Source organism: Aethalodelphis obliquidens, unplaced genomic scaffold (genome assembly GCF_003676395.1).
Source record: "Aethalodelphis obliquidens isolate GAN/ISIS:26980383/991018 unplaced genomic scaffold, ASM367639v1 scaffold10, whole genome shotgun sequence".
Classification (NCBI taxonomy): Eukaryota; Metazoa; Chordata; class Mammalia; order Artiodactyla; family Delphinidae; genus Aethalodelphis; species Aethalodelphis obliquidens.
In genome coordinates this window covers 35,663,383-35,675,853 of record NW_020837954.1, presented here as the reverse complement: position 1 = coordinate 35,675,853, position 12,471 = coordinate 35,663,383, and the positions used below count along the sequence as shown (strand labels likewise).

Here is a 12,471-nt window from a genome sequence, read left to right as displayed (position 1 = left end):
TATATAAAAAAAATTACCTTCAATTATAATTTTCCAATTTGTTCTAAAGCATTTTTTCCTAATTCTGATTGAGCAATTAAATAGAAACCCAATACTTTTATCAATTATATATCTATGTGGTCTTTAACAATGCATGCTAATTAGGGCACCAATATTCTTTATACCGAAAGCATCCATGTTAATCACCCCGATGATTCATTAGAGGGAGCAAGTAGTGAATCAAAACTAAAAACAAAATTCTCTTTAAGAGATAAAGGCCTTCTTGTTTACAAGATGGCATCCAATGAGGGAAGATACAATGTTGACAAGTCACCATATTTAGATTTGCAAAAACATATGATCACTGAAGGCCCAAGCCGTGCCCTTGACTATCGTTATTATGTATGTATAAAGTGCTCTGAAAGCACGTTAGTAAGCAAATCGTTCCAAATCTCTTTAACCCTGTTCTTCTATGCCCTGTACAATCCTTATTTTAGATTCTTATCTTCATTATCATAGTCTCTCTAACACTCATCTTTGGGTCTTTGGTATTTTCTTGAATATAGCTTTGGCACCTAGTTTTCCAATCTGTGTTATCAGTTAATGACAATTCTTTAAATGACGTTTGCGCCATGGAATGTAAGTCTGGACATTGAAATCAGACATCTCACTCAAACCTCAGAGAACATCACGAACCATTTCAAACAATTTCAGGAATCTATGAAACTTGTTAAATAATTACCTTTCAAATTGCAAAACATAGGAACTTATCTAAACTTCACCACCAAAGGCATTCTGAAACATTTTGTCAAATAGTGAATGGTCGACTATTATACAAAAATCAGTGCAAAGTTTCATCCAGACAGCCTTAAATGAACTCTTAGATGAAGAAATAACATCATGTAGAATTTTTGTTGTTCTCACCAGTTTTTGCAGGTAAGATTTTTTAAATTACCTGCCTATTAAAATCAAATATTACCTGCCTACCCTTTTCCTGAGCTTCACAGCCTATAAAAATGACATCATAAATAAATTTAAACTCAACTAAAAGCCCACCACAAATTTTAACTGACCCCTAGAACTTAGACAAAAGCCCATCTGCAAGGCTATTTTATTAAATTTCACTTTGAAAGAGAAAACTCTATGAAGTCAAAAAAAATAATAATAATGTAAAATGGATCGATGTGGAGTGTTCTGGTTGTTACATTCAGCAGTTAAATTGCAGTAGGTTTGCCACATCTTGAATTGCCACTAATGGTAAAAGGAGAATGGTGTCAATTACTTGGCACAATGCTTGACAAGCCAAAGCATTTCAGAAAGGATCTACCCTTCCTCTCATCATTTACAGAAAATTTAATTCGTTCCACATTTAATCCTCAGGGACAAGACATTATTTGTTTAATCTGAATCTGTTACTTTTTGTTACTTTCCATTAAGAGTAGTAGAATTTGGAAATAGGGGGCTTGAAATGTTTAAATCTGTGTAAGAACTTAATATAGGTCCCTTCCTACACACCTTATCTTAAAAAAAAAAACAAACAAACTTTGCTTCTAAAGCACTTATTCTCCGCTTTATAATATGTGGACATATTTTCAATTTGGCTGGCTGATAGTAAGGACTGCTGAATAATAACCAGGGTTCTCTCCAATCAGTTCAGCATGCATCTCATCTTTGATCTCAAGGGCACTGATAATTAGTGCCTTATGTTAACATCTTCACTATAAACAGTTCAGGCATTTAGAAACAAGGTATCAATGGACTTTAACAGTTACTTTAATTCATTTTATAAATAAGCAACTGAGAATTTTGCTCCAAGTGGCTGCTAGTGTAGCCCATTCCATAAATGGCATTCTCCGAAGCATAAGGCACAATATGATACGAATGCAGCTCTTCATAATAGAGAGACTGAGAACAGCATTCCTGTACCATAAACTTCAGCCGTTTTCTTGTATCAGAATAAGCAGTCTTATAACAGGGAGCTTCTTTAAAGTATTCATAGCTCTCTTTCTCCGTCTCTAGATGGATCTTCCTCAGCAAATTGTTAATTAACACAGACCTTCTTAAGTAGGTTTCTGGGTCTTCAAGAAATCTGAGCTTCTCTAGAGAAAGTTTGAGAATGCAAGTCCTGTCCTCAGGCAGTATCAGGTGCTGGAAAGCAAATACATCATTCAATCTACATTTTAGAAAAATGAGAACAAGAGCCTTTGTTATCGACAAGACTCATAAAATTTTTAAAAAAAATAACAAATAAGCCCTTACTTTTGGAAAATACCCATGGTAATCTTGATGTAAATCTTCTTCTTCTGCATATTTTCTCTTAAAGTAGGCTACTTTCGACGTTGTTAACGTATGTGTTAATACTTTTGTTGGATAAGCTATAGAAAATAAATTGGAGAAAAATCAGATATTACTGTAGCAAAAGAGCATTTTATAACATAAGTTTTACTTGTGAAAAGAAACTGGTGACCCCAGAAATTAATATTCTCTCTTCATTTACTGAGCAACACAGTGAAGCAGTCAGTGGCAATTTTCCTGTTGCTGAGAAGCCTGTTTGCAGGCACATGCCACTATTCAGACCCAAATTAGATGTTCTAGGTTGGAGAATTATATTTATTTCCTTATGCAGCCCCTCTGAAATAAAGTACATACTTACCAATCCTCTGTTTAATTTCATGCCATTTAATGTCAAAACATACCCACATTTGAAGTTGATGCACAAAATGCAATGGAAAGAGATGTCACCTTTCATCATTCTTTTAGTAAAACTGCCTCATTTACAGAAGGAATTTAATGTTGCTAGGTTAACCAAATTTGTGTAAAATGGTTGGTGACCCCATTACACTTTAAAAAAATAACTGCATGTCTATAGACAAACCCTATGATATGGTCATGGTATAACCATCCTCATAACACCTGGCTTAACAGAGGTAAATCATAAGTAAATAAAAGTTTAAATAGCACACTGACTTGAAAACTTGACCTTGGTATATAATTTCTGAAAGTGAAAATTTTGTTCTCTCCTTTAGCGTACTATTGTTGAGAATTCTGACTTGTTTAAAAAAGGACAGTGTTCTGAAGGCAGATTTTCAGAAAGAGATGGTTTGGTTTAAAGGGAGTTTTTAGTATGTACGCTAGGTGGTGCTGATATCACGGAAGAGAGGCAAGTACAGCCTTGAAAGCTGAAGATACATAAGGAGCTTCCTAGTGAAAGCCTTGAATGAATTTAAAATACTACAAATTGTGTCCTGTTCAGTACTCATTCAACCTCAGTGGACCAGATCAGAGAAAAAGTTTATACTTAAGCATCAACAATTTTACCTTTAAACACACCCTGGAATATTTTTAGGTGCTGACACCATTGGATTCACAAAATGAGTAGTTTATTAATGTGTTGGTTAAATAAGTTCATAGTCAAGACATTTGATGTTTTCCTCTAACATCTTACATGTTTTAAATATTAAAAATGTGCTCTTTAAGAACATGCCTCTTCTAAGTTTTTCCTCCATTTGGTGGCATCTGTATAACATTTCCTGCAGCTTTTTGTAGCTGGGTGGTTTTCCTTAACAAGTAGGAAAAGCTACAAAAAATCACACCTAAAGCTTTCCAATTTTTCATTGGCACCACTGTGGATTATAAACCCAAGAGAGCCTTAAATTAGAGTTGGCATGTTTTGTAAGGGAAATAAGAATGTTAAACCACTGGTGTGTCTGACCTAAAAAGAGACAAATGTGTAATAATCGTTCACAATTGGAACAAAGTCAGGATACAATTTCTGAATGCAGTAAGCATATTTCAGTTTATACGGCGTTTTCACAGATTTCAGAAGTTAGAAAAAAGGAAAACAAAATTGTTTATAATGAAAACAAAGGAAGCATCACTGAACCCAGTTTTCTCAGGGGTTGTTCTTTAGTAATTATTTTCTTAGGTGGATTTTTAAAGGATTGAATCAAATAATTAGGTGAAGCTTTGGGTTGTTCTGTGATGACAATTAATTATTGTGACTGATTTCTTTTTAAACTGCTTAACTAGTGGATGCCACCATGGTTCTCAAAAGTTAGTGAACATTAGAATCATCTCTCCAGAATCATCTCTCCTAAAAACACAAACTGCTATTTGTCCCACCCCCAGAGTTTTTAATTCAGTAGATCTGGGCTAGGAGCAGAGAATTTCTATTTCTCACAAATTTCCAGGTGATGCTCATAAGGCAGGTCTGAGAGTCTCTATGTCATAGCATTAGGCAAATACAGTAGAAGCACTACAACAGCAATTTGAAAAACAGAACATTCAGCCAATCAACTGATTGCTTAATCACGAGAATGCCAAGCAATCGGCTTGATGGATTTTTGTCATTGTTGTTATTGTGACATTGGCTACATTGGCTTAGATGTTTTAGCTTTATGAGCAAAGACAGACTCCACTTTAACTAATAGAGAAGAAAGAATCAAGTCACTTTTCAACATAAATTCCTGGGTTCACATTAAGAAGTATCAACGACTGACGGCTATTAGCATTATAGCTGGACAGGTCACTGATATTTTTTTCTTTTTAACAAGGCTCAGTGAATTACTGTAGTGCAGGAAAGTATGAGGAAAGATTTGGAAATAGATATGTGTATATATATTCATATATATATTTGGAGGTGTATAGGTATATTCATTTTATTTTATAAAGTAACACAATGTCTACAGCATTTATGACCAATTAAAAACTTTTTAATGAATGACACAAGGGAGGGCAGGTGGCAGCTTGGAGAACCAAATATCAAATAAACCAACTGATGACCTACTAAAATATTTTTTATTTAACATCAAGACCAAAAAATTATACCAATGGCTCCAAGGTTCATAAAGATTCTGTCTGCTGTATTCAGGCAGTTATCCTAAGATAGAGAATGTATTAGACCCTGGAAACACAGTAATTTCTCAGGGCTCTAGATTTGTGTCTCAGCTCCATGGGCAACACGCTTAGCCACTTAGTTTATTGCTCTTAAGAAACACCCCCATGGGTTGTTGAAATGCTGAAAAGTTTTCACAGCTGCTATCTGTTTGACAATTACTTCCTTGCATGCTGTTTAGCTACTTGCAATGTTTTCAGCATCAAATTTGGGAGGATGCTTTTAGCCACTTTGAGGCTAAAATATATGGCAAACATAAGTTCCTACATCTATTTTCCCGGCTGGATGAGAACTCAAAAAATTCAGAGCTGGAAACTATTTATTGATCACATGGTTCAGCCTACAAGATTTACAGATGAGGAAACTGAGGCCCAGAAGGGTTCAATGATTTCCAATTTGGTGTGTGGCTAAGAGTTTGGGTTTTGAAGTCAGATGCAAGTGGCCCAGCTCTACCACTTCTTAGCTGTGTGACTTTGAGAAAATGACATAAACTCTTTACATATTTCATTTGTAAAGTGGGGATAGAAATAATACTGTCTCAAAGGATCACTGACATAATTCATGGAAAGTGACTGGCATTACGCCCAGCATATAGTAAGCACTCAATCAAACCCTAGCTCTTATTAGTGCCAATAAGCACAGATCTATCCCAGAAGCAAATCCCAGCCTGGCCTCCTAGCTCTGGCCCTACGATTCTTTCCACCGCTCTGCCTCCCACAGATATTCAATTATAATTAGAGAGTTAAAAGACTGCAAAAGAATATTTCAAATGGTCAAGTTGAAAATAGCACAAGTACTATAAAAGCTCCAGAAAAATGTTTCTGGATATATTGTCACTGGTCATACATTTGGAGTGAAGGAAATGTAACTGTTTTTAAAATATCCAGATAGTTATTTAGAGAATTAATTAAAGTTAGTCTGAAGTTCCAAATGTTTGCCTGTATGATCCAATAAACATATGTAAATCTATTTATATAATTCTCCCATAATGAAAAAGCCCAACTCAACCCAGCCTGTTATTCAAATAAAGCTGATGAAATAGACAAGGAAAAGTAAAATGATCTTATGTCTTCATAGCCCATGTCCTGAGCTCCGAGAACAGTATATAAATTATAAAACGAATGAGGTTGAGCCTAAATTTATCTCTAAAAGTAAAATAGCTAATGCTGGCTTGAATATTCAAATTGTTTTTAATGTTCTAACCTCTGGGCACATAAAATATCTGTGTCAGCCTCAATGCTTCAATGTATTTCCTAGTCTAAAACTTCAATACAGCAGGTTAAGAGTCACAGAACACAATGGCCATCCCTGTCATTAGAGTTCTGACAGTACAATTTATACATATTTCTTTAAATAAACGTTTCAAATGTAATTACAAATGATTGCTCAAATGCTCTCCCTTATTCTCCTGCTTCTGCCTCCAGACAACTGAAATCCTATTATTGTACAAAAGTGATTTCATTTGGTGCACGGCCCACAGGCAGTACATTAAAGAAAGATCATCAGCAAATTAATTTACAAACACTTTGAGAGCACAGATGATCATAAAAGAACGACTCCTGTCATAGTAAACCATTCTCCCTCCAAGACCGTGAAAAGCCTGAGAGATGGCAAGGAAGCAATGAGTATAATGTATCTTAATTTTGGTAAGGTTCTCATTTTCTGCCTCACAACACTTTAATCAACACACTGCAAAAACAGAGTTCAGACCATCCTATTGGGCATGGGCATCTGTAGCCAAAGACAAAGGAAGAGTTTGATCAGTGGGGAAAATAAGGTGCTTCTAGTCTCAGATCAACAACTGACCCGTGATGTGGACAAACCACGTGCCTCAGCTTCCAGTCCCTCAGTGATTTCTCTTTGTATAGTGTTAGCCTGGCAAGAGCCTTTCAAAGCACTAACCCTACCTATCTAAATAATGCTTTGCTGGTGGCAAAGCTACCGAAATCCTTCCTTAAGGGCCATGGGCACTTTTGTTCCAAGAGCTGCTCTACCTGTCACTGTGAGTTACATTCTGCAATCTTACTGCGTGGCTTCAAACACTTCAGCACGACCTGCTGGGGCTATCCTACAGCACTGGTTCCAATCCCAGTTCCTCATTTTATTTTCTCAGTGATGTTGGACAAAGCATTTAATCTCAAAGAGCCTGAGTTTCCTCATTGATTAAGTGAGGCCAAATATCAAACTCATTGAGTTATGTGTGGATTAAATGAGATGATTAAAAAGCACTGACTTCATGCCTGTCATATACCCACATATTTTCTGCTCACTAAATATTAGGTATTATTACTGTAGTGGCCTCATTTTTGAAGTCACATATATAGGTATATAAATGTGCTACTCAGAAGCACTGTGTTCTATGGAGGACATCTGTCCTCTCTTGTTAAGCAGAGGGTGCGTGAAACATCCGTGTGTATGCAAGAAGGCAGGCAGGTGCCACATTCAAAGCTGTAATGCTGCACCTTCTATAGACCTTCCGCTTTGTTGATGTTTAGCAATATGCCATCAGTCTTCTCCCTCATAACCTCTTGTCTGGCACCCTTCTGGATAATATGCTCTAGAGGAGCAGAAGTCAGTGCCAGTTTTTAGCTCTGAATCAATGGAGCAATCTGTCCCTTCAGATCTATCATCCACCCTAAGCACATGATTGTCTCTACCGGCAGTTTAGAATTACCGACACGTTGCAGCTCCTGGAAAACTTTCTTAGGAACTTCCAGGGGTACGGACAGCCAGAGAGTTAGAAATGTTTTTCAAGAAACCAGCGGCATTGAGGATAGCCCCAAGCACAGATGTGGAATACTAAATAAAAGACCACTAGTTCCACACGCCTACCTTGTTCCATTGGTGATGGTCTCTGAACCAAAGACAACATCATTAAATGGGATATGACCAGTCATATAATCATGACGTTACCTTAGATGGTGCACTGAAGCCTACCTAACTCCTGCCATGAGCTGGCCCTATTAATGAGAGAGACCAAGCGCAACAGGTTCCTCGGGGAAGCTCTGGGATTTACCACCCCTCAGAAGTGCATCCCTCGTTTTGGAGGATGAGGCTCCCTTTCACTCTACCTTTTACCTTGGAAAGCGGGAATGAATCAGAAAGAAAACTGGCAAAGCAATAACACTGACAGATGGAGGTTCCAAGAAATATCTTATGTCTAGGGAGATGCTCTAACTTCCTTAGGTACCCCAGTCTGTTGCTCAGAGAGAAGGGTTTTTAACCCCTGACATGTGCACGGCAGTGGTGTTTTGAAAAGTACCCCATCTGTATCACCCTCACTGTCTTCCACTTTGATACTAACATCAAGTTTGGGTATATCACCAAAAACACTTAGCTAGATATCTCAGAAGGGTTGAGGAAAAACATAAAATGGAACTAACCATTAACTTTACTCACTAATAATACACAGTCGTCCCTCAGTATCAGGGCATTGGTTCCAGGGCCCCCACGGATACCCAAATCTGCAGATGCTCAAGTCCCTTATGTAAACTGGTGTAGTACAGTCGACTCTCTATATCCGTGGGTTCCACACCCGTGAAAATCGAGGACCGACTGTGTGAGAATTTGCTCTGGAGTTGGTTAATTCTCTGCCCTCACTCATATGGTGCCTGCTTTGTGTCGCCACCTGGAGTTGCTCTAGTGATGAAATGTTCTTCATTCACGGGGCACCTTTATTCTAAAGAGTGATAGGTGCTTCATTAAATTATTACATTGTGTTCAACTCAAGCATGCCACTTAGTAGATGGGCTTATCCCCCATATTAGACATGGAGAAACTGAGCCATAAAGCAGTACAACAGGTAGCACATGGAGACAGAATTGAGACTCCAGGCTCCTGAGTCCTGGTTCTCTTTGCAACATCCCCAATTTTTCTTGACGTATTACCACACACCCCCTTTTAATAAGCATTTAAAAAATAACACAAACTCTGCTACACCCCTGCAGAGGGGGTTTCCCAGCTTCACACCTCTCCCTCCACCTCGTTTGATCATCACTGATACTTAGAAGACCCTTGTATCTCTACCTCCCAAGAAGATTTTTGTGTTGCATTTTACTTTCTATAATTTATAACATGAGAAAAGGTTCAAATTTTTTCTAAATATACTTATATTACAATACTGAACATAACACTAGCAAACCCTTAGTACTTTTTAATATCCTCCTACCACCCCACTGAGAATTATTGCAGCAAACTAGATGACTCTGTTTTTAGCCTGTTAAATTTAATCATGAAAAATTAAAAAATAATTGGTTAGGTTAAAAAGGGGAAACATTAAAGCAACGTACCAAGACTATTTAGACAGACCTTATTAAAAATAAGATGGAGGGTGGGGAGGGTCGACAAGGATTACTTCCTCCCAATATCTAAAGGTGTACTTCTTCCTTGGTTTTAGTACTACACGGTTATAGTCAATTTGCCACCCTGTTTCTGAAATCGCTATTTTATTTCAGCTTTTTCTGGGTTTCTGAAACATATTGCTTTTACAGATACAAAAATCTGAACGGGTTGTGCCTTGGCTCTAGAGCTATTGTTGGGATGTCGGTGTTTTGACAGCTAAAGCCAGCTGGCATGAGTTCTCAGTGGACAGCCCAGATGTAGAGGTAAGGGCCCCAGCATCTTAATCAAACCTTTCAACATTTCTCCATGTTTCAAGCATCTTCTAAATCCCATGAAAGTAACACGACATAAAACTGAACATGGAATGTTCATAAACACCTAAAAGCTTCCAGATAGAGTATTTGATGAAAAACTGAAATTAGACTTGATTTCAGTTTTAACTTGCTTAAACTCAGCCTTATCTAAGTCTTACAGACCTAAGTACACCCCTTTTTATAATCCATGGTATGTACAAGTACAGCTGGTGTTCCCATTGATAAGAGTGACTAGATCCTTCATTACCGATCGGTGGAATATTTTTCATGCTCTAACTTAGGATCTACCAATGTCTCTAGGATTAAATGTTTACACTACAGTGATTTATTTGATTTATTTTTATTTATTTAAACTAAGGACCATGATAATATTTTCTGATGAATGACTTTAAACAGATATGGACATTAAAATTGCACAGTAAATATCCTGCACATTATACATTCATGATAGAATCAAAATTAAAATTTAAGAGCCCCTTTTACGTGACCTTTTGATTGTGACAGTGATCTCAATGAAAGGGCAGACTCATTCACATAAATTAAAGGGCACTGAATGATTTTAAACTTCTATGCATATTACATAGAGATAGGATGTGTATAAATTACTAATACACAAGACTAATGCATATACATGAGCAAATACTTGTGGCTGCTTTATTCAAACTTTCCTCAGATTGACAGCAGGACTAGAAATTTATATGCATCTCGTGACAGATGACTAAATCTTACTGGTCTCTTTGGATTTGTTTCTCACCATAAAATGTAGTAATTATAATGGAGGAAGGGAAAAGGGTGGGTGGTGCTAAAGGCTAATGAAACCAACATTTTTGATGGCTCAAACAATCATCTTTAATGCTTAAATTTATTAAACTACAGATATTTTACTAAGTGACTACATAGACCAGTACTTTTAAAATCTCATGATATCCATAAAAACTATACAACCAGAACAGAGTAAATTTTCAAATAGGTTTCTGAATAAAATTGTTCAATTATTTATTTTTACCAAGGGAAGAAAGGAAAGAGAAGAAATGTGGCATGGTATACTTTCATGAATTTGATTGTAATTTGCTAGGTTGGTTACCTCTAGGAACTGCATATGGATAGCTCAGTACATGTGAAAGTTATACAATGCTGGAGGGCTGAACCCTCATTAAAATTTTTATACATAAAAAAATAAGACTCTATTATATTCTGAAAAGGGAGTTTAAAATGCTTAACACTCATGGGTTTCTATCACCATGACCTTAATGCAAATTAAATTTTAAAAATCACTACAATCTCTTTTTGCAGAGAGAGCTCTCTTCATTGCCTTCATATCAGACATGCACCAATGTGCTCACAGGGTTTCCGCTTGGTATGTTCCCCAAGCCAAGCTACCTAATTTGACCTCACCCTATTCACATGGGTCTTAGAGAGGAAAATCTGCCAGCCTACAAATGTCCTTTCTACAGAGAACCTCTATTGACTTCTGCCCAGCAACCACCTATATAAACAATCCCTTATATTGATCTTGTAAGTTATGGTAATGCTACATTAGCATTTATTTCTCTGGATACATATTTAAACAGTAATTTCTTTTAAGCTAGTGATTACCTGGTAATGCTGAATCAATCTGAAAAGTGTATCTCTAGGACAGCTTCAGAAAATCTGGTGAGAGTTCCCCTTTGCACAGCGAGCATTTCTCAAAGCCTCGGGCTCATGAATGGCTACCTGAGATTTTGAAACAAGGAGCAAGACACAAATAACATTGGAAGAGTCAGAACTGCACTGACTTGAACTAGTTACCAAGTCAGGAGAAGGCATGCAGTAGGAGGACACTAAGATGTTTGAGGTGGAGTTGATCTGAACCAGAGAGATAAACCTTCAAACATACACAATTACTTCAATGTTCTCCAGATTTAACTGTGAACATGAGGAATCTTAACTACCCTAAGAAATGTGAAAATAAGTGAATCACAGATCTCATCAACTATTTACTAGGAGATTATTTGGGGGACATTATCAGTATGCTGATTTTTTTAAAAAAAAATCAGAGTCAGATATACTTGTTTTTAAATGCCAGATTTTGTATAATTTCAAGAAATATTCTCTCTAAAGTAACAATTCAGCAGTTAACCCAAAACAGACTAACTCAATCGTTCACTGGGATACACACTATTTCTCACAAGATTTGAAATAGCCAAATAGTACTTTTTCTTTGAAGACAGTTTTTCTTTAAAGGGCCATATTTAACTGCACCTTTTTTTTTTTTTTAACATGGATGTATGCTTACAGATCTCATCATCTTCTATATTTAGAGAGATGAGCTTTCCAAAGGAAGATAGGCAGCCAATGAGGAGGATCCCATCAAAAGAGAGGTGAGTTACTATGGTTACTTTTCAGGAGATTGAGTAACAGTGAACTGGCTGCTCCCGGCCAAATGGACCCTTTCCAGAGCAGGACCTAAAAAGAATGTTGCTCTCCGTACGTGTTGATTCAATTAGTCGAGACTACACTATCCTTTTCGCCTTAACCATAGGTTTTCTATGGGAGCTCACTGCTTCCAGCCCTCCTAGCTGCACACAGTCAGCGAAGTCAAAGGGAAAACAGGGAGGACTGAAAACTTCCGAGCACAAACCTAACAGCGACGGGCAGGAGAATCTGCAAGAACAACCCCAAGATTAAATAAAAAAAAAAATCAAATCATGTTCTTTGGGACCACCAGCTAGCCACTTTTCAATGGCTGGGGGCGGGGTAGGATCCCAGAATACGTCCCTATCCACACCCTCAATGAAAGAGTCTTTTCTGAGTCTCAGAGGAGGGCACCTGGCTGGATGAGTCCAGACGTACCTTGCGATCTGGGTCCACTCACCAGGAGACAGGTGCACGCACCTGTTTCATAAAGGCGCGGGATCCGGTGCTCCCTCCCGTTTTGCGGCGCTGTCACTCTTCAGACGGGCG

The 12,471-nt window shown here is 37.4% G+C and overlaps 1 long non-coding RNA gene across 1 annotated transcript; it reads right to left on the bottom strand.

Moving 5' to 3' along the window:
- Positions 1 to 1,910: 1,910 nt before the first annotated feature.
- LOC113623043 (uncharacterized) lies at positions 1,911 to 11,236 on the bottom strand. Its single transcript, XR_003433745.1, has 3 exons — positions 11,125 to 11,236; positions 2,239 to 2,354; positions 1,911 to 2,127 (listed from the first exon to the last, which is right to left on the bottom strand). It is a non-coding gene; the product is annotated as an uncharacterized LOC113623043 (long non-coding RNA).
- Positions 11,237 to 12,471: the final 1,235 nt, after the last annotated feature.